General features: G+C 39.5%; 1 protein-coding gene across 44 annotated transcripts in view; it reads left to right on the top strand.

The window, feature by feature from the left end:
* snap91a (synaptosome associated protein 91a) overlaps positions 1-25,678 on the top strand; it is a 179,446-nt gene that overhangs the window by 7,182 nt on the left and 146,586 nt on the right. The gene's annotated exons all lie outside the window — the stretch shown is intronic.

Here is a 25,678-nt window from a genome sequence, read left to right as displayed (position 1 = left end):
AATGAAGCAGCCTTACATTTAGTATTAAAATTTAATTCTAGGAACAACTAAGAAGCCAGTGTATTGGACCTAGATTTATGTGGACTCTCGCTCTCTTAGTACACCATTAAGGAATTTAGAGTGAGCTGGAAGTAACGTAATGACATCATCACTCAATTGATTTTTTCCCCCCATGTATGTACAATCTTAAAAACTAATGGTGAGTTCTGTCTGGGTCACACCTGGAGTTAAAAGTGACCTCTCTACCATCAATAGCTTCCAACTAATTTTTCTGTCTTTATTAGTTTTTCTCATTCAACTCCTAATCTTGGATTTTTAAACAGACTTATGGGTAATATACCCCTGTGGACTGGGATTAGTTAACCAATGGAAAATGGAAGACATATATGAGTTAATTTTTGTTGCGAGCTTGTGACTAGTGTTGGGGATCCAAAGTGTTTGTGTTAATGTGCACAAGGGGACAAAGTATAATACTCAAGCTTTCTGTTGATGCGAAGTTGAGAGGTCGTTTGAGCTAATACATTGGGATTACCTGGTGCCAAGGACAAGCAGAGCGAATGAACGAGGATGACATGAAAATGATTGTGATTCATTTAATCTGGGGCACCCACTCATTCCTTCACTTCCCACTTGCCCATGAAAATCAAAACAACAGTTTAGTAGGACATGGGAATCCCTGTAATGCAGATAATTGAAAGTGGCTGGCAAGTAGGAAGGCAAATTGTTGTATATTTTTTGCAGAAGCGTTTAAGAATAAATACTAGAAAATCAGTATGTCTTACTGTAATTGCAAAGGCCTGTGGTGAGACCCCATCTGGGGTAATGTACTTAGGTCATTCTTAAGCAAGGATGAACTTTCACTATATTAGAAGGAATTTTGTGAAACTTCCCTTGAGGACTTCCCAAACATGATGTGTTTATCAGCAGTTCTCATTGACATTCTCAGAAGTGACTGGATTGATACACTTCGAATGCAAAATGTTCCATGCAGTGAAAACATTTCAAAGGTTTAAGCTATATTTATAACTTCACAAACCCTGATCTCAATGTAACTTGAAATATTTGATGTAATTGTAATAGATGTTATGTTTCATCTTTGTTACATTATATTCTACCTTTACTTGTGTAAACTTGTATGTAATGATCTCTAAAATGTTCTATTTAAGTTCTTGATTTTTATTCCATGATTTACGATATTATGTAGAAACTTATGAAATTTATGAAGCACATTTAATGCTATTGATTAGCTGCTTAATAGTTTAGTTTTACTGTTTCTAAATACCAGGTATTCCATTGAAGGTGCAGGTTAATGGGACTAAGCAGATTAATGGTGTGGCAAGGATTAGATGGGCCAAAGGGCCTGTTTCTGTGATGTAGTGTTCTATGACTCTTAAGAGATGATTGGCAGAAACCGATGTCTGGAAAGAAGGCATCTTTGTTGGCACTCTTCTCCAGTCAATGGCCGTGCAGTCTTTTAACCTTCAAATGCAAATACCAGGTCATTGGTCTATATTTGCTATTATTTGCAAGAAATATAGCTGGACTGTTGCTGACAAGGCTAAACAATTGTTTTTCTTTTTTATCTTTGTCCTCAATGCAAAGCTCAGAATTATTTGTTCAGGAAGGCAGCAACCTTTTTGAAATGTGATAAATATTTTAGCATGGTACATTTATCTAGTATGGCAAAATGGTTGAAAGCATTTTACTTCACTGATTAAATCCTGTATCCTTTACACAATCCTGACCTAATACAACGTTTGCAAAGCTGGAGTTGTTACCCAAGATTCAGTAAACACAGCATTGGTAGGTTGAAGCTCACAGCCTTTAACTTCTCTCGCAAGGTCAACATGCTGGTCATTGCATCACAGAGCCAACTGCATTTGGTGTCAGTTTTTCTAATAACTTCCAAAATTCCATTTTGTCACTTTTTAGCATGAATGAGTAACATTGGATTTGGGGATTTGGAAGCTAAAACAAATTCACTTGATATTCTACTGTGGATAGTACATGTTCATTATTTTGGTTGTACTGTTTAGTCTTGGAATTACATAAAACACTACAGGCCGTTTGGCTCATAATGTTGTGCTGACCTTTTAATCTATCACAAGAACCATCTAACCCTTCCCTCACACATAGCCCTCCATTTTTCTTTCATCCATCGAGGTGGTTAAGAAGGGGTATGGTGTTTTAGTCTTTTGTTAGTGCCAATTTAAGAGTCCCTGAAATGTCCTGAATGGATCTGCCTCTACCACCACCCTTGGTAGGGTGTTCTACACACCCACCACTCTGTATATAAAAAAATGCCTCTGACAAAGGTATGCCCTTTGATTTTAACCATCACCACCATGTGAAAAAAGGCATTGGCTATCCATTTTATCTATGCCTCAATCAATTTTCCTCTCATCTTCCTAGCTTGAAGCCTAAGCTAGAAGCTAGCTTGCTCAACCTTTCCTCATAAGACATGCCCTCTGTTCCAAGCAGCAGCCTGATAAATCTCCTCTGCACCCTCTTTAAAGCTTCTACACCCTTCCTATAATGTTAAACACATATTCTAAGTGGGGTCTGACCTGAGTTTTATGGAGCTGCAAAATTACCTTGCAACTCTAAAACTCAGTCTCCTGGCTAACAAAACAACTATACTCCTCCTTAACCACCCTAACAATTTGTGTGGCAACTTTAAGGGACCTATGCACTTTGTCAAGTGAGATGCTGTGCATAATCCTAATCTGATGAAAAACGGACGTGGGAGCATAGAGGAACATCAGGAAATCTCCAGGAAGGCCTTCTTCATTGTTGCTGCTGTTGTGAGGTCCGGGTCTCTGCTGGGAAGAACAGGTCCCCAGTCGTCGGGGTCGCATTGCCAGTGGCGGGGGTGTCGTAGTGCGCTCGGCAGAGAATAGTGCTCAGAGAGGCTCTGCCGGAGGGGATGGTTGGAGGCTCGGAGGTTCGACGGACTCGGAGTCCACCTTCACTGTATGCTGCGTCTGCGAGGCTGGATCCGGCGGTGCTTTCATTGTGTGCTGCGCCTGTGGGGCTGAGTCTGGTGGTGCTCTGGAAGTCCATAGTGGGGGTATTCCCATCTGCCTCCTGCGTGGGATGACGAGTCTATAGGGACCCTGAGGACTTGCGGAAACTGTGTGGCGGTTTCTTTCGAACTTACAGTCTTTTAACATCTTTGGACTATTTTTACTGTGCCCATGGTCTTTTTTTTAATCAATTATGGTATTGTTTGCACTGTTGTAACTATATGTTGTAACCATGTGGTTTTGTGTAGGTCTTGTAGCTTTAGTTTTTGGTTTGTTGGGTGGCAGAGTTGATCTCCTGACTTGGTGTGTCTGGGTAGTCTTGTTTTGTCTGGTGGATTTGGAGCTCCTTTCTGGGAAACACGCTAAGATGGTAGCGTGATATTAATACGCAGCAGCCTCTCTGAACTCTGGATTTGGGGATTGCCAAACATTATGTGGATTTTCTGGTGTAGTCTGTTTTGTCGTGTGCTTTTGTGATATCATTCTGGAGGAACATTGTTTCATTTTTTAACTGCATTGCAGTTGTGGTTTCTAATGACAATAAACCGAAATTCAATTCAATTCAATCCCTCCTTTCTTTCCACTTTGCTAAAAACCTGACTGTTAACTTTGTACTTTGTCCTCAGTTACGACTTTCCAAAGTGAATTACTTCATACTTTTGTTGACCATGTGCCACTTCTCTGCCCAGCTCTGCATCCTGTCAATGTCCCTTTGCAAGCGATGATGACCTTCTACATTGGAGGTGTCAGAATTGGACCAAGTGAATTAATTTAAGGGCAGGGTGGAAGTGGGAGGCAAAGTTGATAAAATTGACAAGAATAGAATGGGTGCATTTCTGACACTTTTCTCCACTTTCTCAACCTCTCATTCTCCATCTCTGGAGATAAACTATCCCTATATGTCTTTTATAAACCTACCAATTGCCATGGCTATCTTGACTATACCTCTTCCCACCCTGTCTCCTGTTTTTTTAAAGAAAAATGCTATTCCCTTTTCTCAGTTCCTTTGTCTTTGCTGCACCTTTTCCCAGGATGTGGCTTTCCATTCTAGAACATCAGAGATGTCTCCTCCTTGAAAGAATGAGATTTCCCTTCCTCCACCATTGACGCTGCCCTCACCTGCATTTGCTCCATTTCCTGGACCTCTGCACTCACCCCATCTTCCCACCGAGATAGTTCCTCTTGATTCACCTATCACTCCATGATCCTCCACTTCTAACATATCATTCTCCACAATTTCTGCCATCATAAGCAGAATTCTGCTGTCAAACACATCTTTATCTCCCTCTCTGCTTTCCACAGGGATCACTCCCTCCATGATTCTCTTGTCCATTTGTTCCTGCCCACTAATTTCCCACCCGGCATATGCCTGCAAGTGACAGAAACGCTACAGCTGCTAATTCACTATCCCTCACCTCCATTCAGGGTCCCAAACAGTCCTTCCAGGTGAGGCAGCACTTTATCTATGAATCTGCTGAGGTCACCTGTTGTAACTGGTGCTCCCACTGAGGCCTCATCTACATAAATAGAGGTACAGTTTTGTCAAGCAGTTGTGCTCCATCTGCTTAAAGCAGAAATACCTGGAGCCAAACATTTTAATTCCTATCCCCATTCCTGTTCTGACATGTAGGTCCATGGCCTTTTTTTTTGTCCCGGTGAGGCCACTCTCAGGGTCATAGAGTCATAGAAAACTATAACACAGAAACAACCCCTTTGGCCCATCTAGTGCATGCCGAAACTATTTACACTACCTACTCTCATCAATCTGGACCAGGCCCTCCGTATCACTACTATCCATGTATTTATCCAAATGTCTCTTAACATGACCCTCTGAGTGAAGAACTTTTCCCCTCATGTTCCCCTTAAGCTTTTCACATTTTACCCTTAACCCATAACCTCCGATTGTAGCCCTACCCTACCTCAGTGGAAAAAGTCTGCTTGCATTTACCCTATCTATACCCCTCATAATTTTGTATACCTCTATCAAATCTCCTCTCAAGCTTCTACATTCTAAAGAATACAGTCCTAACATATTCCATCTTTTCTTAAACCTGGGTCCTCCAGACCCAGCAACTTTGTTATGCATACATTTTATATATACATTTTCTCTGAACTTTTTCAACCTTGTTTGCTTCTTTCCTGTAGGTAGGTGACCAAAACTACACACAATACTGCAAGTTAGGCCTTACCAATGTCTTATACAACTTCAACATAACATCCCATCTTCTGTACTCAATATATTGATTTATGAAGGCCAGTGTGCCAAAAGCTTTCTTTACGACCCTATCTACCTATGACACCACTTTCAATGAATTATGTACCTGTTCCCAAATCCCTTTGTTTCACCACACTGTTCACTGTGTAAGACCTATTCTGGTTGGTCCTACTGAAGTGCAAAACCTCACACTAGTCTGCATTAAATTCCATGTGCCATTTTTCCAGCCTATTTTTTCAGCTGGTGCAGATACCCCTACAAGCCATGATAGCCTTTCTCACTCTCTGCACCCCCAATCTTGACGTTATCCACAAATTTGGTGATCCAGTTAACCACATTATCATCCAGTTCATTGATATAGATGACAAGCAACAATAGACCTACACCGATTCCTGTGGCACACCACTAGTCACAGGCCTCCAGTCAGTGAGGTAACTCTTTACTGCCACTCTTTGGCTTCTCCCACAAAGCCAATGTCTAATCCAATTTACTACTTCATCCTGAATGCCAGGTGACTGAACCTTCTTGACCAGCCTCCCTGCAAGACCTTGTTGATTGCCTTACTAAAGTCCATGTAGACAACATCCATTGCCTTGCCATCGTCCACTTTCCTGGTAACTTCCTCAAAAAACTCCATAAGATTGGTTAGACGTGACCTACCAAAGCCAGTCTATGTCTATCCAAATGCTTATATAATCCCTTAGATTACCTTCCAATAACTTTCCCATAACGGATGTTGGAATTACCAGCTTGTCATTTCCTGGTTTATGTTTAGAGCCTTTTTTAAACAGCAGAACAACATTGGTTGTTCTCCAATTCTCTGATACCTCTCCCGTTGCTATGGATGGTTTAAATATCTCTGCTAGGGCCCTGGCAATTTCTGCACTTGCCTCCTTTTGGGTTTGAGGAAGCACCTTGTAAGGGCCTGGGGATTTATCCACCCTGATTTGCCTCATGGTAGCAAATACCTCCTCCTTTGTAATCTGTACAGTGTCCATGAAGTTGGTGCTGCTTTGCCTCACTTATATAGACTCTGTACCCATCTCTCAAGCGTGGAAGAGCACCACACCATATTCTGTCTAGGTAGTCTCCAATCTGATGGCATGAACATCGATTTTTCCTTATTGTAATTTTTTTCCCCTCCCCTTTTACCTCTTCATCTCTTTCCTACACTGCCTTCTTACCTCTTCTCACCTGCCTATCACCTGCCTGTGCTGCCTCTCCTTCCCTTTTTCCTATAGTCCACTCCCCTCTCATATCAGATTCCTTCTTTTGCAACCCACACAAAATGTTGAAGGAACTCAGCATCTATGGAAAAGAATGAATAGTCAACGTTTTGGGCAGAGACCCTTCATCATTGAGTCCTCATGAAGAGTCTTAGCCTGAAATGTCGACTGATTCATTCCCATAGATGCTACCTAGCCTGCTGAGTTCTTCCAGCATTTTGTCTGTGTTGCTTTGGATTTCTACCATCTGCTGATTTTTCCCACCCTCCTGGGTTCATCTATCTTCTAGCTTGTCCCCCTTCCCTTTTCCCCACCTTTTTATTCTGGTGTCTTTCCCACTTTCTTTATAGTACTAAGAAGGGTCTTGGCCTGAAGGGTCAACTGTTTATTTCCCTCCATAGATGCTGTCTGACTTGCTGAGTTCCTCCAGCAATTTGTGTGTGTTGCTAAAGTACAACAAGAAATATATATAAAATATTAAATATGTTGTGTAAAAAGAGAGCAGAAAGTATTGAGGTAGTGCACAGTATTCATTCACAAATCCGATGGCAGAGGGGAAGAAGCTGTTCCTGAAATGTTGATTATGTGTCCTCAGGCTTCTAAACCTCCACCTTGATGGTAGCCATGAGAAGAGGGCACAGCTTAGGTGATGGGGATCTCCAAAGATGAATGCCACTCGCCTGAGGCATTGCCTTTTGAAGATGTCCTTGATGCTGGGGAGGATAGCGCTCATGCTGGAGATGGCTGAGTCTAGTTTTTTCCAATATTGTGCACACCAGATGGTGACGCAACCAGCCAGAATGCTCTCCAAGGCACATCTGTAGAAACCTGCAAAAGTCCCTGATGACAGACCGAGGCTCCTCAAATTCCCAGTGAAACGCAACCACCTGTAATCATAGTGTAGAAAAGTGAGATGCACACACATTGATATTGTATGCTGAGAGAATACTTTGTGGAACATAAAACAATACAGTACAGAAACAGGCCATTCATTCCATGATGTTGTGCTGAAAATCTGAAGTGCCTCACTAAGCTAATCCCTTCTCCCTATACATTGTCTATTTTGTGCATGTTAATATGCCTGTCTAAGGCCCTTCTAAACACCTCTATTATATTTGCCTCCACTACTACCCCTGCTACCCAGCGCTGTTTCTCTTGAAAGAAAAGCTTATCCCACACATCTCCTTTGAACTTGCTCCGCTTTCCTTAAATGCCTGCCCTCCAATATCAGATGTTACTGTCCGGGGGGAGAAAGGTACCAGTCCTCTTCTTAATCTCCTATCAGGCCTCCCCCTCAGCCTCTGCTACTCCAGAACAATCAACCTCAGTTTGTCCAACCACTCCTTATAGCACATGCTCTTTAATCTGAGCAGATCCTGGTAAATTTCTTCTGCATCCTCTGAAGCCTCCACATTCATCCCATAATATGGCAGCCTGAACTGAATGCAATACTCCAAAAGCAGCCTAACCAGAGTTCTGTAAGCTACAACAGAACTTCTTGACTCTTGGGATCAGTTCCTCAACTACTGAAGGAAAACATTTCGTATACCTTTGCTACCAACCTATCAACCTCAGCAGCCACTTTCAGGGAGCTATGGACTTGGTTGCATGATGCCTCATAGATCAACACTTAATGGAACTAAGTGGGAGGAAGAGGCTGGACTAATCTTAGGCTGGGTTGAAGGGTCAGCAAAGCATCATGGGCTGAAGGGCCTGTGCTGTAATGTTCCGCGTTCCAAAGATGCATCAGCTAGTAGGTTAATTGGTTGCACAGGTATAACTGGGCATCACGGGCTTGTTGGCATGGAGTGGTCTGTTAGCATGTTGTATCTTTAAATAAAAAAAATTTCCTCTGAACCCTCTCCAACACCTCAGTGTTCTTCCTGTAATGGAGTGACCAGACCTGTGCAAAATAAAACTCATCACTTCTTTCTTATGAAATCTGGTCACAGAGGGATGCAGCATGGACACAGACCCTTTAGCCCATTGAATTATCAACCACTCATTTTCATACTCATCCTACATTAATCCCAGTTTTATTCTCTCACATTCCCAGCAACTCCCTCAGCAGATTCTACCTGCCACCCATAATCTAGGGACAATTGTCCTGACAGCATGCATATCTTGGGATGTAGGGTCAGGCAGTAGCAGCTGGGGAAAATGAAGAGAGTATGCAGGCATCTTGTGGAGTGCTGGAGGATCAGGAATAGATCTTGTTCTCTGGCATTGTGAGGCAGAAACTCTACTGGCTGCACCTTGTGCTGAACTGAAGGAGCTCCATGTGCAGACTGTAAATGATGGAGGACGGGTGTTAAGCCACACACCAACCACTACTTTATCATCTCCTGTCTGTCAGCTTAAGTAAAGACATTCCTGGACCTGTCATCACTTTGTAGACATACAATCAATCTATGCATATAAGCTGTATTATGATTTCGTATTTATCGTTTTTTTATTGTTGTGTTCTTTATCTTATTGTGTTTTATTTGTGCTGCATCAGCTCTCGAGTAACAATTATTTTGTTCTCCTTTACCCTTGTGTACTGGAAATACTGTGAAACAATCTTGAAAAATGGTGGTGTAGGCGCAATGAGTTTTTACACTGTTATTTCCAACTAATGTGTTCAGTGTTCTTCATTGGCTGTAGTTCCACTTATCTCCCATTTGAACAAATTTAAACTGCTTTTAAAAGTTACCTGCTAGTGTTGGCATGTTCAGTAGACCCACAGTGGTGCTATAAAGATTGAAAATTTAGATTCTGATGTTTAAGTTCTGCAAGTGCAAAGCTATTAATTTTATTGAACTTCAGAAGAGAACTTAAATGTTGAGATTTTTTTTCACTGTTGTGGAGAAGATTGAGATTCACAGAAGTCATAAGGAGCCCCTCAATTAACTTGTTAATTTATACAACGAGTAGACAAAGGAAATATTACAAAAGAAATGCTGGAAACACAGTTCAGATTGAAAGAATCTGCAGATTTTTGAATTTAAGGGAAGCAAAATGCTGAACTGTGAATTGAGGAGAAAATACCACTCTGTTCAATGATCATCAATCTCAAACATTAGCTCTCCTTAAACTCTTGTTCTGCTGAGTATGTCCTGCATTCTCTGTTTCAGATTTCCAAATTGTGCAGTTATTTTCTGTTTAACCACCTGAGTATTGAAAGACATTGATCAAATATTGAAATGACTAGATAGAGTGGATATGGAGAGGATGTTTCCCACAGTGGAGTAGACTAGGACCAGAGGATGTCCCTTTACAACAGAGATGAGGAGGAAGCCATAGAATTTATTACCACAGATGGCTGTGGAGGCCAATTCATTGGGTATGTTTAAAACAGAGGTTGATGGGTCTGTGGTTTGTAAAGACATCAAAGGTTACTGGGAGAAAGCAGATGAATGGGGTTGAGAGGAATAATAAATCAGCTACGATGGAATGCTGGAGCAGACTCAATGGGCTGAATGGCCTAATTCTGCTTCTATGTCTATGGTCTTACAGTCTTATCTAGTTGGTCGAGTAGTCTTTAAAATTTTTAATAGAGTTCTGATTATTGAATCTCTTCCCAAAGTAATGTTGAATATATTTCTATGCCACAGATCTACAGTTCTATTGCTGTATGATTTAAAAAATACAGTATTCAAGGTGAAATCTGATCAGAGACTTGAACAATCTGCTTGTAACTATAGACAAGGACTTTTGGTGAGAATTTATAGTAAGAAAACATTGATTAATACATAAAACATGTTCTTAAAATGTGTTATAAAGGTAGCATTCTTGGTAATTCTAATATTGATGCAGATAACCAAGAGGGCCTGGTACTACTTAAGTTGTAAGTTGTTAATGTTTTTGCAGTCTTTTGCCAGATAATTAAATTATTAACTTACAGAAGAGATTTCAGTGCTACTTTCCTTTTGATCAGTTTGCATTGTTGATTGTGGGGACTTGGATAAATCCCATAGAGAGCTTAGAGATTGAAATGCCAATCAGGATTATTCATTGTCAGTGTAGTTAAGTCTCAATTATTATTTTTTGCTGGAAGGAATCCTTTTTCTTTTGTCACCAGGTGTTTGTCCCAGTATAATGCTCAATAGCAAAGGGTTGAAATTTTGGGGCATGGGCAGAGACCCCTGGTGCCCTGCATGCTTTGTAGAACTTTGAATGATTTGGATGTTGAAATTGATGTCTTTGTTGCAAAATTTGCAGACGATATGAAGATAGCTGGAGGGCCAAGTAGTTCTGAGGAAGTAGAGAGGCTACAGAAGGACTTAAACAGATTAGGAGAATGGGCAGAGAAATGGCAGATGGAATACAATGTCAGGAAGTGTATAGTTATGCATATTGTTAGAAGAAATGAAAGGGTTGATTATTTTCTGAATGGAGAGAAAATACAAAAAACTGAGATGCAAAGGGACTTAGGAGTTCTTGTGCAGGATTTCCTAAAGGTTAATTTGCAGAATGAGTCTGTGGTGAGGAAGGCAAATGTAATGTTAGCATTCATTTCAAGGGGATTAGAATATAAAAGTAAGGATGTACTACTGAGACATCATAAAGCACTGGTGAGGCCTCACTTGGAGTATTGTGAGCAGTTTTGGGCCCCTTATCTTAAAAAGGATGTGCTGAAGCTGGAGAGGGTTTGAAGGAGCTTCATGAAAATGCATCCAGAATTGAAAAGTGTCTGATAGCTCTGGGCCTGTATTTACTAGATCGGTGGAGGTTACATAAAAGTGGGGTGACCTTTTAGAATGGAAATGAGGAATTTCTTTAGCTGGAGGGTAGTGAATCTGCATAACTCTTTGCCACAGGCAGCTGTGGAGGCCAAGTCTCCAAGGCAGAGGTTGATAGGTTCTTGATTGGTCAGGGCATGAAGAGATTCAGGAAGTAGGTGGGATATTGAGGCTGATAGGAAAATTGGATCAGCCATGATGAAATGGCAGAGCAGACTTGATGGGCCAAATGGCCTAATTCTGCCCTTATATCTAATAGTTTAACTTTCCATCAAAAAGGAGGTATGGGAGCCTCAGCACCTACACCAGCAGGTTCAGGAATAGTTATTACCCCTCAACCATCTGGCTCTTGAACCAGAAGGCATACTTCACTGACCCCAACACTGATCCCACAACCTGTGGAATCACTTTCAAAAGCTCTTCAAAGTATGCTCTCAATTCTATTGCATATTTTTTCTTTTCCATTTTGTATTTGTAGTTTGTTGCCTTTTGCACATTGGTTGTTGTCTGCCTTTGTGTGTGGTTTTTCATTGATTCTGTTGTGGTTCTTTGTATTTACTCTGAATGCTGCAAGTAAGTGAATCTCAGGATTGTATATGGTGACATATGTATTTTGATAATAAATTGGCTTTCAACTAAACCTTGAAGCCACCCTCGCTCCCAGAGATTCCTGTGCCTATCTAAACATATCTTAAAAAGTTTCTAATGTTTCTGCCTCTACCACCAAACCAAGCAGCGCATTACAGACATGCACCACTCTCTGCGTAAAAGGAAAGAAAACTTGCTGCTCACGTCTCATTTGGAATTACCCAATCTCACTTTACGTGCCCTGTGATATTGGATATATCAATTTGTCCCTTACAGTAAAATGAATGGAGTCATTAAATCTGACATAGGGTATATTTTCAGTGTAAAGACTTGGTAATTGCAGGAAGTATCTCAACATTGGAAATAGAGAATGACTAGGAAGAATTCTCTGGAAATTCATGCAGATGGTACACATATGGGATGGGAATTAGCAGTCTAACCTTCTGCACTCTGCTATTGTTTTCCATTGTACTATCTCAACGTTCTGCTGTAATGAAATTATCTGTGTGGATGACATGCAAAACAAACGTCAGTACATGTGACAATAAAAAAAATCAACTTATGAATTTAACACTCTTTGTAAAAACTATGTTTATGCACCACTGCTCCTGATAATAGAAAATCAGCTCAGAATGACAAATACATAAACCAATAGAAGGACATGCGGCTAGCATCATGTTCTGGAACAAAGTTAACTTGGTTATGGCTGGAACAAATGAAATGTTTAGAAATGTTTTTAACTAAAAGTGATCTTGCATAATTTCACGCTCTTTATCACATGGACACCGATTTGAGAACATCCTGGGTGATGTTGCTGGAAGTCTGTGGAAGAACATAAGGATATATTAATTGGAATAGACTACTCCGTTGCTCTGATAAGTAATATCATTCAATCAGAGTGATTCCAGGTACTTCTAACAGTTAATTGGGACACGGAGGGACCTGTAAAATTTAAGCAGCTGCACCAATTAGCCGGAGTTTCATGGAAATAATTAAAAGGTATAAAAAAGACAAACTGCTGTTTAACTGAGTAACAATTTGCGTATTTAAATGAAATACAGAACAAATAGAACACCAGTACTATAACTGCGTATTGATTCCTACTGATTATTGATAAAGGAATTCATCTGCTGTGTTCTTTTGATTGAAGTTGTGAAATCATTTCATTTTCACTCCTGGCCATTTCTGGTATCAATAAGCCTGAATGCTTGGAACCACGGTGAGTAAAACATTTCCAAATTGTCTTGCTGCTAATTTCTCGTCAACTATCAGTAATAAGTTTTACTGCTTTTTGAATACAAACATGCAACTGACGCTATTTAGAAACTGATCGCTCTAAGCATGGTTTCGTGCCTAATAGCCACGCAAGTGCACATAACTGATGCTAGATTGAAACTCTTTAGCAACGTCTCCTGCTCCAATTAAGTGGCATGGTGTCCCAAATAAGCAAAGGGAATCCTGGCTAGTTTCTTGACTTGCTTTTTCAAACTTCAAAGTAAATTTATTGTCAGCATACATGTATGTCACCATATACATCCCTGAGATTCATTTTCTTGTAGCCATGTTCAATAAATCGAATAGCCATAATAGAACAATGAAAGACCACACCAATAGGGTAAACAATCTGCATGAAAAAGACAACAAACTTGCAAATATAAAAAGAAATGGGGGGGGGAAGTAAGCAATGAATATTGAAAATATGAGATGGAGTCCATAGGTTGTGGGAACATTTCAGTGATGAGCAAGTGATGTTATCCCCTATGGTTTAAGAGCCTGATGTTTGAGAGTTAATAGCAGTTCCTGAACCTGATGTGAGTCCTAAGTCTCCTGTACCTTCTTCCTGATGGCAGTAGTGAGGAGAGAGCATGACCTGGGAGATGGGGGTCTCAAGATGGATGCTGCCTTCCTGTGACAAAGTTCTGTGTATTTATGCTCAATGATGGGGACGGCTTTACTTATGACAGACTACTTTGTGTAGGATTTTTTATTCAAGGGCATTGGTGTTTCCAAACCAGGCTGTGATACAGCCAGTCAATATACTCTGCGTCATACTTCTAAGTTTGTCAAAGTTTTCTATGTAATGCTGAATCTTTGCAAAGTTCTAAGGAAGTAGAGGTGTTTGCCTTGCTTGTTTCATAATTGCACTTGCGTGCTGGGCCCAGGCCATGTTCTCTGAAATGATAACACCATAGATCCATTGAGCTATAGAGCACTACAACACAGAAAGCAGGCCATTCGACCCCTCCAGTCTGTGCTGAAACTTTATTCCACTAGTCCCATTGACCTGCCCCCAGTCCACAATCCTCCAGACGTGTCTCATCCATGTATAGTATCTATCCAATTTATTCTTAAGAGTGAGCCAGCATTTACCATGTTAGATGGCTGCTTGTTCCACACTCCCACCACTCTGAGTGAAGAAATTCCCCCCAGTGCTCCCCCCCAAACCTTTCCCCTTTCACCCTAAAGCCATATCCTCTTGTATTTATCTCTCCTAATCTAAGTGGAAAGAGCCTACTCGCATTTACTCTGTCTATACCCCTCATAATTTTGTAAATCTTTATCAAATCCCCCCCTCAGTCTTGTATGCTGTAAGGAATGAAGTCCTAACCTGTTCAATCTTTCCCTGTAACTCAACTCCTGAAGACCTGGCAACATCTTAGTAAATCTTCTCTGCACTCTTTCAATCTTGCTGATATCTAAATTCCATCTGACATTTTCTGGCCCATTTTTCCATTTGGTCCAGATCCCTCTGCAAGCTTTGAAAGCTTTCCTCGCTGTCCACAATGCCTCCAATCTTAGAGTCATCAGCAAACTTGCTGATCCAATTTACCACATATTATCTAGATCAAGGAATTTAAAGCTGCTGACCCTCTCCACCTCTGATCTGATGAGGACAGACACATGGACCTCCTGTTCCCTCCTCAAGAGATTAATAATCAGCTCCTTGGTCTTACTAACATTGAGTAAGCAGTTGTTGTTGTTGTGGCACCACTCAGCCAGATTTTCATTTTCCCTCCTATATGCTGATTTATCACCAGCTTTGATTTGGCCTATAATAATTGTGTTGTCAGTAAACTTGAATGTAGCATTGGAGCTGTACTTAGCCACATAGGTAAAGTGAATAGAGCAAGGGGCTAAGTGCACAACCGTGTAGTGCATCTGTGCTGATGAAGATTGTGGAAGAGATGTTGTTGCCAATCTGAACTGACTGGGGTCTGAAGTGAGGAAATCTAGGATCTAGATTTCTAAACAGGAAAATATTCAACAACCCGAGGTGCAAAGGGACGAGAATCCTTGGGCAAGATTCCCTTAAGGTTAAGTTGCTGGTTGAGTCGGTGGTAAGGAAGACAAATGCAATATTAGCATACATTTTAGAAGGACTAGAATACAAGAGCAAGGATATGAAGCTGAGGCTTTATAATGCATTGGTCAGATCGCTGTTGGAGTATTGTGAGCAATTTTGAGTCCCTTATCCTAAGAAATGATGTGCTGCCATTGAAGAGGGTCCTGAGGAGGTTCTCAGGAATGATCCCAGGGATGAAAGGGTCAGCGTATGAGGAGTGTTTGATGGCTCTATGTCTGTATCCGCTGGAGTTCAGAAGAGTGGGAGAGGGGTGGGATCTCATGGAAGCCTATTGAATTTTGAAATGTTTAGACAGGGTGGATGTGGAGAGGGTGTTTCTTATCATGAGTGAGTCTAGGACCAGAGGGCACTGCATCAGAATAGAGGGACATCCATTTAGAACAGAGGTGAGAATGAATTTCTTTAGGCAGAGAGAGTGGTGTATCTGTGGAATTGGTTGACACAGATGGCTGTAGAATCCAAGTCATTGAGTATACTTAAAGTGGAGGTTGATAGATCCTTGTTTAGTTTAGGTGTTAAAGGTTATGGGGGGGAAGGCAAGATGAGGGAGTTGAGTGGAATAATAAATCAGTCATGATGGAATGGAAGAGCCGACTAGATGGACCAAGTGGCCTAATTCTACTCAGATGTCTTATGGTTTTATAGCTAATATCCTCTAATCCAGGAAATCTGGTAACTCTTCTGAACCTCCATGTTCCTTTCTGTAACCGGGTAACCAGAATTGCACACAATTCTTCAAGAGCACCTTAACCAAAGGTTTTATGCAACAACAAAATGACTTCCTTTACTGCAGACCCTTTGTGGTGATGAAGGCAGACATGCCATATGCCACCTTTACCATTCTAGCTACTTGTGATACTGTAATCAAATGCTTTTTTTGTGGAGGGAGGGGACTCTTAGGAATCCACGACCATTCAACGTGGACAAGAAACTGAGAACCTTGAGTCCTTGTATCCAGAGCACCCAGAAGCCTGTGCTGCTTTTATGATGTTCTTCACCTTGGCTAATTTTTTTTTTTGTTTGCTGAAGATATCCTTCACAGGGGCCTTGAAAGGAACCACTGGCAGTACAAGTATTTAACATTTCATAAGTTGAAAAAGACGAATGTCAGCAACAATATTTCCATAGTGGTTGCCGTGTTCAGGATTGGAGAACTCCAACTGAAACAATGGCAACTGGTTGCATCACCATTTGGTACAGAGGGGCCACTGCACATGATAAGAAAAAGCTGCAGAAGGTTGCATACTCAGCCAGCTTCATCATGGGCATCAGCCTCCTCAGCATCGAGGGCATCTTCAAAAGGCGATGCCTCAAGAAGGCAGTATCCATCATGAGGAACCAGGGCATGCACTCTTCTCATTACCATCAAGGAAGAGAAGCAGGAGCCTGAAGACACACACTGAACTTTTGAGGAACAGCTGCTTCCCTTCAGCCATCATATTTCTGAATGGATAATGAACTCATAGACACTATCTCACTGTTTGTTTTGCTCTCTTTTTGCACTACTTATTTAATTTAATTTTAAATGTAGCGCACAGTTTTTTTTATAATTGATTTTTTAATGCATTTTCTACAACACTACAAATAAAAAAACCCAAAACAAAGTAGAAAGTTAGTACAGTGCAAGATAAACATACAATAGTAATATATACAAAAAAAGATAATTGAGAAAGCACCCAAATTGAAGTCATGTAAAGTTAGTATCCTCCCCAAGCCCCATAACAAAAAAAACTCCAGACCAACCAAGACAAAATGTAGAGAATATAAATCAGGACATTCAAACCCCCAAAACTGTAAATACACTTGAAAACAGAAGATAATAATGCCTACTACCAAAAAAAAAAGAGCTGAAAGCAAGGGATTGAAAAAAAAACTTAATTAAAAGGCAAATTATGAAAATACTCAATAAAAGGTCCCCAGACCTTATGAAACTTTATAGCTGAATTAAGAATTGAATAATGGATTTTTTCAAGGTCTAAACAGGACATGATATTGTTAAGCCATTGAGCATGCGTGGGTGGGGCAACATCTCTCCATCTAAGGAGGATTAGACGTCTGGCCAGGAGAGAAGCAAAAGATAATATTCGACATTTAGTCGAACTCAAGCGTTTATCTGTCTCACCCAAGAAACCAAACAGAGCAATTAAAGAGTTAGGTTCTAAGTGGTGATTCAGAATACAGGATAAAGTTATTAAAAACATCTTTCCAAAATTTCTCTAAGCTAGGACAGGTCCAGTACATATGAATAAGAGAAGCCTCGCCACTTTTGCATTTATCACAAAGGGGACTAATATTAGGGTAAAATCGAGATAATTTAGATTTGGACATATGGGCTCTATGAACAATCTTAAACTGTAAAAGGCAATGGCGAGCACAAAGAGAGGTTGAATTAACCGATTTGAGAATCGAGTCCCAAATCTCATCAGATAAAGAGATATTTAAATCATGCTTCCAAGCCATTCTAACTTTATCCACAGGGGCATGCCGTAAGGATACTAATTTATCACGAATGAATGATATTAAGCCTTTACCCAGTGGATTAATAGAAAGAAATAAATCCATAGCATTTTTCTTGGGCATTTCAGCGAAGTTAGAAATTAAAGGATTGATAAAATGTCTGATTTGGAGACATCTTAAAAAAAATGGGCATTGGGCAGATTGAACTTAGCAGAGAGCTGTTGAAAAGATGCAAAGCGATTATCGATAAAAAGATCTTCAAAACGTCTGATGCCCTTTCTATACCAATCATAGAATGTTGAGTCATACATAGTAGGTAAAAAAAAAGATGATTATGTAAGATAGGACTAGAAAGGGAAAAACCATAAAATTTCCTAAACTGGGCCCATATTCACAAAGTATGTCTAACAAGAGGATTAACAATTAGTCTAGACAATCTACTAGGGAGTACAGAACCAAGAAGTGCAGAAATAGATAGATCTTTAGTGGAATGTTACCCAATTAGGGCACTCTATGAAAATAAGACCAAAAGGTAGTGCAACGTATATTAGCTGCCCAGTAGCATAAATGAAAATTAGGTAAGGCCATGCCACCCTCTTTTTTAGATTTTTGAAGATAAACTTTATTAATTCTAGAACACTTATTCTTCCACAGATAGGACAAAATAATAGAGTCTAAGGAATCAAAAAAAGGTTTTAGAAATAAAAATTGGGATAGATTGAAATAAATATAAAAATTTAGGGAGAACATACATACACTTTAACAACATTAGTACGACCTACCAAGGACATAGATAGAGGTGACCATTGTGACAGACTCTGTTTTGCAGTGTATAAAAGATTGGCAAAATTTTCACAAAAAAGATCTTTAAACTTCCTTGTAACTGTAATCCCAAGGTAAGTAAACTGATTATGAACTACTTTAAAGGGGAGGTCACGAAATGCTAATACTTGTGCTTCTTTATTAATTGGGAAAAGTTCCTCTTATATAAATTAAGTTTATAGTCATAAAACTGGCTAAATTGATCAAGAAGTGAAAACATTGGAGGTAAGGATGTGGACGGATTTGAAAGAAAAAGTAATAGATCATTAGCATAAAGAGAAACTTTATGCTCAACACCCCCCCCCCCCCCAAATCCCAGTCAAATCAGGACAGCTTAGGAATGCTATCGCCAGAGGTTCTACAGTCAAGTCAAAAAGAAAGGGACTTAAAGGGCATCCTTGACGGGTGCCACGTTTGAGGTTAAATAACTGAGATTGGTGAGAATTAGTCAAAACAGAGGCGGTAGGACATAGATACAGCAATTTGATCCAAGAGATAAAACTTTGACCAAAGTCAAATTGTTTTAAAACCACAAAGAGGTAGTTCCACTCTATATGATCAAATGCTTTCTCCGCATCGAGAGAAATAATGCATTCAGGAATCCCAGTTGAAGGTGAATATAAAATATTAAATAAACGCTGTATGTTAAAAAAAGGAAGACGGTTTTTAATAAAACCAGTTTGATCATCAGAAATAATAGAAGGAATAACAGTTTCTAATCTATGAGCCAAGACTTTGGCCAAGATTTTAACATCAACATTAAGCAAAGAAATCGGCCTATACGAGGAACACTCTGTTGGGTCTTTACCCTTTTTTAATAAAAGAATAATACATGCCTCATTAAATGAGGGTGGCAATTTACCATAGTTAAACGAGTCAGATAGTACTGAGAGTAACTGAGGAGAAAGGAGTGAAGAGAATGATTTATAAAATTCTACAGGGAACCCATCAGGTCCAGGAGATTTGCCTAAAGACAGTGCAGAAATTGCAAAAGATATTTCTTCTGATGATGTAGGCTCATTAAGTTTTGCTTTAAGATCAGATGAAAGCAAAGGAATATTCAGATTATTTAAGAAAAGATCAACAGAAATATTCTCATTCAGAGATTCAGAGGAATAAAGCCAAGAGTAAAAATTTTTAAATACGTCATTGATTTCTAAGTGATGCGATGTAATATCCCCGTTCTCCTTCCGGATCTTTGTGATATGTTGTTTAGCTTTAGAACGTCTCAACTGATTAACTAGAAATTTATCAGATTTGTCACCGTGAATATAAAAGTGACTCTTACTGTCAAGAAGTTGGCGTTCAACAGGTTGAGTAGAAAGAAGGTCAAATTTAGTTTGAGGTTCTACACACTTCTTATATAATTCAGGGTTATTAGTTTGAGCATACAATTGATCTAATTCTTTAATCTGATTAATTAGGTCTAATCGATCTATATGGGACTTTCTATTAAGATTTGCTGTATATGAGATTATTTGACCCCTCAAATATGCTTTCATGGCATCCCAGACAATCTGGGATGACATTTCAGATGATGTATTAGTGTTAAAATAAAAAGTTATCTGATCCTTAATAAATTTTAGAAAATCATCGTCCAATAATAAAGTCGGGTTAAAATGCCAATGTTTATTCCTCTGAGGGAGACCAGGAAAATTGGAGCATGATCAGAAATCAGTATACTCTGATAGTCACAAGAATGGACAAATGAAATAAGTTGATTATCAATTTAAAAATAGTCAATTCTAGTAAAGGTATGGTGAACATGTGGGAAAAAAAGGAATAATCTCTCTCAGTAGGATGAAGGAAATGCCATATATCAAAGATACCATAATTAGAAAGAAAAGAGTGAATAGCTAAAGCAGATTTAGTACGTGATCTAGTAACAGAGGACGATCGATCCAAATTGGGATCTAACCAACAATTAAAGTCGCCACCCAGTATAAGAGAATATGAATTTAAATCTGGTAGTGAGGAAAAAAAACGTTCAAAAAAATTAACATCATCAAAATTGGGAGCATACGAGTTTGCTAGTACAACTTTAGTATTATATAATTGACCAGAAATGATAATAAAATGGCCATTTGTGTCAGATATCTTATTATGGAGTTCATAAGGAATATTTGAATTAATAAGGATGGAACCCCCCTAGCTTTGGCGGCAAAGGATGAATGAAAATGTTGACCCACCCACTTTGACAAAAGCCGAGAATGATCAAAACTACGAATATGAGTTTCTTGAAGGAAAGCAATGTCAGCTTTGAGTTGCTTAATATGGAAGAAGACTTTCCTCCTTTTAACAGGATGATTCAATCCCTTTACATTCCAGCTCACAAATTTAAGTGTATTAACCATTATCAATTGTTAGTACATAAAAGGTAGTAGGCATATATAAAATCATAGTGCACAGTTAATTGGACTATTGGTTAATCAAGGCAGCTGCTTATTTGGGAAAACTCCTAAAGAACAAATGGAAAAATAGCCGGGATTCCCTTTCAACACATACAAAGTGCCGGAGGAACTCAGAGGTCCTGCCGAAGGTTCTCAGCCCGAAATGTTGACAATACTTTTTCCCACAGATGCTGCCTGGCCTGCTGAGTTCCTCCAGCATTTTGTATGTGTGTTGCTCGAATTTCCAGCATCTGCAGATTCTCTCTTGTTCAAGATTCCCTTTGTTTATTTGGGCTGCTATGCTACTTAATTGGGGCAGGAGACCATTGCAGAACATTTTCCAGCTCGCTTCAGTTGTGTGCACTTTGCGTGGCTGTTAGACACAACACTATGTTTTGAGTGAACGGCTTTTAAATATCGTCAGTTGTGTGCATTTGTGTTTTTAAAAAAATCAGTGATTTGTTTGTCACTGATAGTTGACAGAACTCATTGCAGTTTCAAGCATTCAGGCTTAGAGATGCCAGAAACAGCTGGGAGTAAAAATGAAATTATTTTTCTGCTTTAAGTTAGAAACTGAAGGATTTGAAGGTGTTGACAATCATCTTCAGTGCTACAATGGAAATGAAGATTTGGTGGATGCAATTGTCAACAGCATTGTATGAAGGCAGTCCATTATTTGCACTAGTTGCTTGCAATGATTTTGTTCATTTACAGTCAAAAGAATGTGATGTGGATGAGTTCCTCCATTGATCAGTACTATGAAATAATATACAGTTTTATAGTATTGCAGTAATATTGGCAGTGTTCTAATTGGTTCTGTATTTCATTTAAATAATTTGTTACTCAATTTGTCTTTTTTTAAATATACCTTTTTAACTATTTCCATGAAATTTTGGTTGCTTAAGATAGCTGCTTAATTGGGCCAAAATGTACTGGTTGTGATGTGTCCTGATTAACCAGAATCCAACAGATTTCACATCATATGCCAGTGCTATTAAACTGGATTCTGATTCTGACAATTGACTGCAATTTTCTTCTGCTGTCATGAGCAGATGTTGCCTTTGCTGGATTGAGAGAACTGTTTCACCCTTTGCCCAGGTTGTTCCACATAAAGGGAATTGGTGTTTTCCTTTAATGCCACATCTTTTTGCAGATGCAGATCTTTTTATTTAGTATCTTGCGAAATCTAATGCAAAATTTTCTATAAATTAATTAGTTGATGGGTTTATCGCAGCAAGCTGGCTACCCATGCATGAAGTAGTATTGGAGCAAGGGAAACCTACTATCAAAGATCAGATAATGCAAGTTCCTTTGTAGTTTGGGAAAGAGGGTGCAGTTTAAGACCGTTGTTTTGTCTCTTCTGCACTTAAGGGTGCAGGGCAAGTATGTAAGAAAATTTTTGAAAGTTGCTGGATCAATTAAACTCAATTAGAAATCAAAATTATTTGGATGCTTAGAAACATGCAGTACAAATGCAAGGATGCCGTGGTAGCACAGTGGTTATTGCAACGCTATTACAGTTATGGACACCAGAGTTTGGAGTTCAATTCCAGCACCATCTGCAAGGAGATTGTATGTTTTCCATGTCACCATGTGGGTTTCCTCCAACGGTCCAAAGACATGCCGGTTAGTAGTTTAATTGGTCATTGTAAATTGTCCTGTGATTAGGCTAGTGTTAAATAGGTAGGTTACTGGACAGTGCAGCTAATTGTATGGGAAGGGCCTATTCTATACTAAATAATTAAAAAAAAAACTTTTCAACTTAAATTACTGGTTAGGCTTACACCTAAATAATTCCAGACACTAGCTATTGAGGTAAGTTGTTAAAACCAAGGGCAGCATCCAGAGATTTGTGTGATAACAACACAAGTAGTATAGACAGCAAAGAAAATTAGACTGTTCTTGGACCAGAGAAGACATTAATGGGGGCTAGATGTACTCTGTTGCATGTAGGATTTTGCTCGAGTAGATGTAACTTCCATTGGCATGAAGGCTCTTGATAAGCAGCCTTAGAATTTATTGGACACTTTACATTTTTTGTATGAAAGTCAGATGTGAGACGAATCTTTTTGGATAGAAAATTCTTGTATGTCGCACCTTTTCCCAAAATGGAATGAGTAGATCTGGATATATACTTTAATGGAAGCTAGTTTTAGGGATGAATGTAAAGGTAGATTTGATGGGCAAAATGGCCTGACTGATCCATGGATGCTGATTCTGATGGTCTCTGTATATGAGCTGCTAATGATTATATCTAGTTACCCAAACCTTCTGCACATTTCCTTTACAGCAGGATTCTATAAAGTATTTGTTTCATGATTCAGGTGAAATGATTTAATTTGCCAAATGAAATCTACAAAGTGCATATGAGAAACTTCCTGTTCCCATATGAACCACCAGAAATTCCTCCTAATTGCTAACAGGTGCCACGGTAGCATAGTGGTTAGTGCAACACTGTTTCAGCTCGAGGCGTCAGAGTTTGGAGTTAAATTCTGGTATCCTCCATAAGGAATCTTTGTACATCCTCCCCATGGAATGTGTGGGTTTCCTCTGGGTCCTCCAGTTTCCTCCCACAGTCTAATGATAGCTTAATTGGTGATTGTAATTTGTCCTGCGACTAGGTTAGTGTTAAATCGGCGTTGTTGAGGGTTGCCTGGAGGGTGGTGTGGCTTGAATGGCCTATTCTGTGTTCTTCCAATAAATAAATAAATAAATGAATACATACATACATCAAAGTAGTCTCCAAACTGATTTATTAATTGTAATTCAAACATTTACGTGGCATAAGTCTGAGGCCCCTGCACATCCCTGGTGAATGTCTCTTGTCACATTTTAGACTATGCTGCCTCTAATGTTACTTATTGCCTTGCTCCCAACTAATTAGTAACAGTTTCAAAGTATTGCTTAAGAGCACTAATAACCTGTCTAAATAACCAAATTTTAAAGAACTTGTGCTGATCGCTGCAGTAGGCATGAACCTGAAAAGAGCATCACACTTTTTAAACTTGGCCACCTTCAAAAGTTAAAATTGTTCCAATTAGGTATTGGAATCAAAGATGATATTGTAATTAACTTACAAATTTTCAAAGGAAATAATTTAATAGGTTGTTTAGTGCATTGACTTCTGTAATGTTCAGTTTATTCTAAACTAGAAGATGTTAATTCTGTTACATTTTTTTTGGCAATGAACATGGGTGGGTTGTATAGGTATCTTGTAGTGAATTTTGTGTCCATATCAGCAGAATTAGATTTCTTGTTTACAAGAATGGTTGTCTGTGGTTTGAAGCAACACTGGGAATGATGCTGAATAGCTGCCTTGGAAGTCATTGTCTTCAGTCATTGATATTGGCGTGAGGCTGGAGTTGCATTTGTGTCATATTAGATAAAAATCAGCAGGTTTCCTCAGAGTTGTGCGAATCTGTTGAATTGGTAAATTAAGTTTATTGGTTGCTTCTACAAAATCCATGAGTAACTTGGAAATAATTTTTTTTTTAATTCCAAGGATTTGTCCATATCCATCATCAAGGGCCCTGCCATCCAGACCATACTCTTCTTGCAGCTGCTATTGAGAAGGGGACCTCATGTTCTCTGTTATTTATTTACTTTTTAAATTTATTTTTATTTTTGTATTTGCACAGTTCATCTTTTGCACATTGGTTCTTTGTCATTCTTTATGTGCAGTTTTCATTGTTCTGTTGTATGTTTGTTCTACTTTGTATGCCTGCAAAAAAAATTAATCTCAAGGTGATTTATGGTGACTTATAGGTACTAAAAAGTGAGAGTGCCTGCCTCAATGACTCGTTCAATCTGTTCCATATTCTGCCGACCCTCGGGGTGAAAAATATCCGAATGAAATTGAGCCAGTGGCATGGCTCCTTTATGAATCTGTTAGTATGTTTTGCCCAACACAGATCCTCTGAGATGTCGATGCCAGGAACCTAAAGCTGCTTTATCCCACTGACCCCTCAATAAGGACTGATGTATACAGTCAGCCCTCCTTATCCGTGGGGGATTGGTTCCGGAGCCCCCCCACGTATACCAAAAAACACATACGCTCATGTCCCTTATATAAAATGGTGTAGTATTTGCATATAACCTACTCACATCCTCCCGTATACTTTAAATCATCTCCAGATTACTTATAATACCTAATACAATGTAAATGCTATGTTAGTAGTTGTTATACTGTATTGTCTAGGGAATAATGACAAGAAAAAAATGCACACGAGACTCGAGGCGAACAATGCTCAAACAATGAGTGCTGGAGAGAGAACTTCCGTGTTTTCCCGATCCGCAGTTGGAATCCGCGGATAAGGAGGACCGACTATATTATGACTTATTCTTCCTGAAGTCTGCAGTGGTGTTGTTGATTTTGAGTGTGAGGCCTCAGAATAGAGGGACGTTTGCAGTGCGGTACGGGCTCTTTGGCCCACAATGTTATGCTGACCTTTAACCAACTCCAAGATCAGTTTAACCCTTTCATTCTATATAGCCCTTCATTTTTCTATCATCCATGCATCCATCTGAGTGTTTCTTAAATGTCCCTAATCTATCTGCCTCTGCCACCATCCCTGGCAGGGCATTTCATGCTTTTACCACTCTCTGGGTTAAGAACTTAACTCTGATACCCTCCTCCATACTTTCCTCCAGTTACCTTCAAATTATACCCTCTTGTATTAGCCATTTTTGCCCAGAGTAAAAGTCTCTGGCTAGCCAGTTTATCTATGCCTCTCAAGTGGCAAATAACATTTGAGCCACTCAAGTGCCAGGCAATGACCATCTCTAGCCATTGTCCCTTGACATTCAGTGGCATCACCATCACTGAATCCCCCACTATCAACATCCTGGGGGTTACTATTGACAGAA

This window comes from Hypanus sabinus, chromosome 10, assembly GCF_030144855.1.
Source record: "Hypanus sabinus isolate sHypSab1 chromosome 10, sHypSab1.hap1, whole genome shotgun sequence".
Lineage (NCBI taxonomy): Eukaryota > Metazoa > Chordata > Chondrichthyes > Myliobatiformes > Dasyatidae > Hypanus > Hypanus sabinus.
Note: the sequence above shows the minus strand (reverse complement) of the source record. Positions and strands in the feature narration are given on the sequence as shown.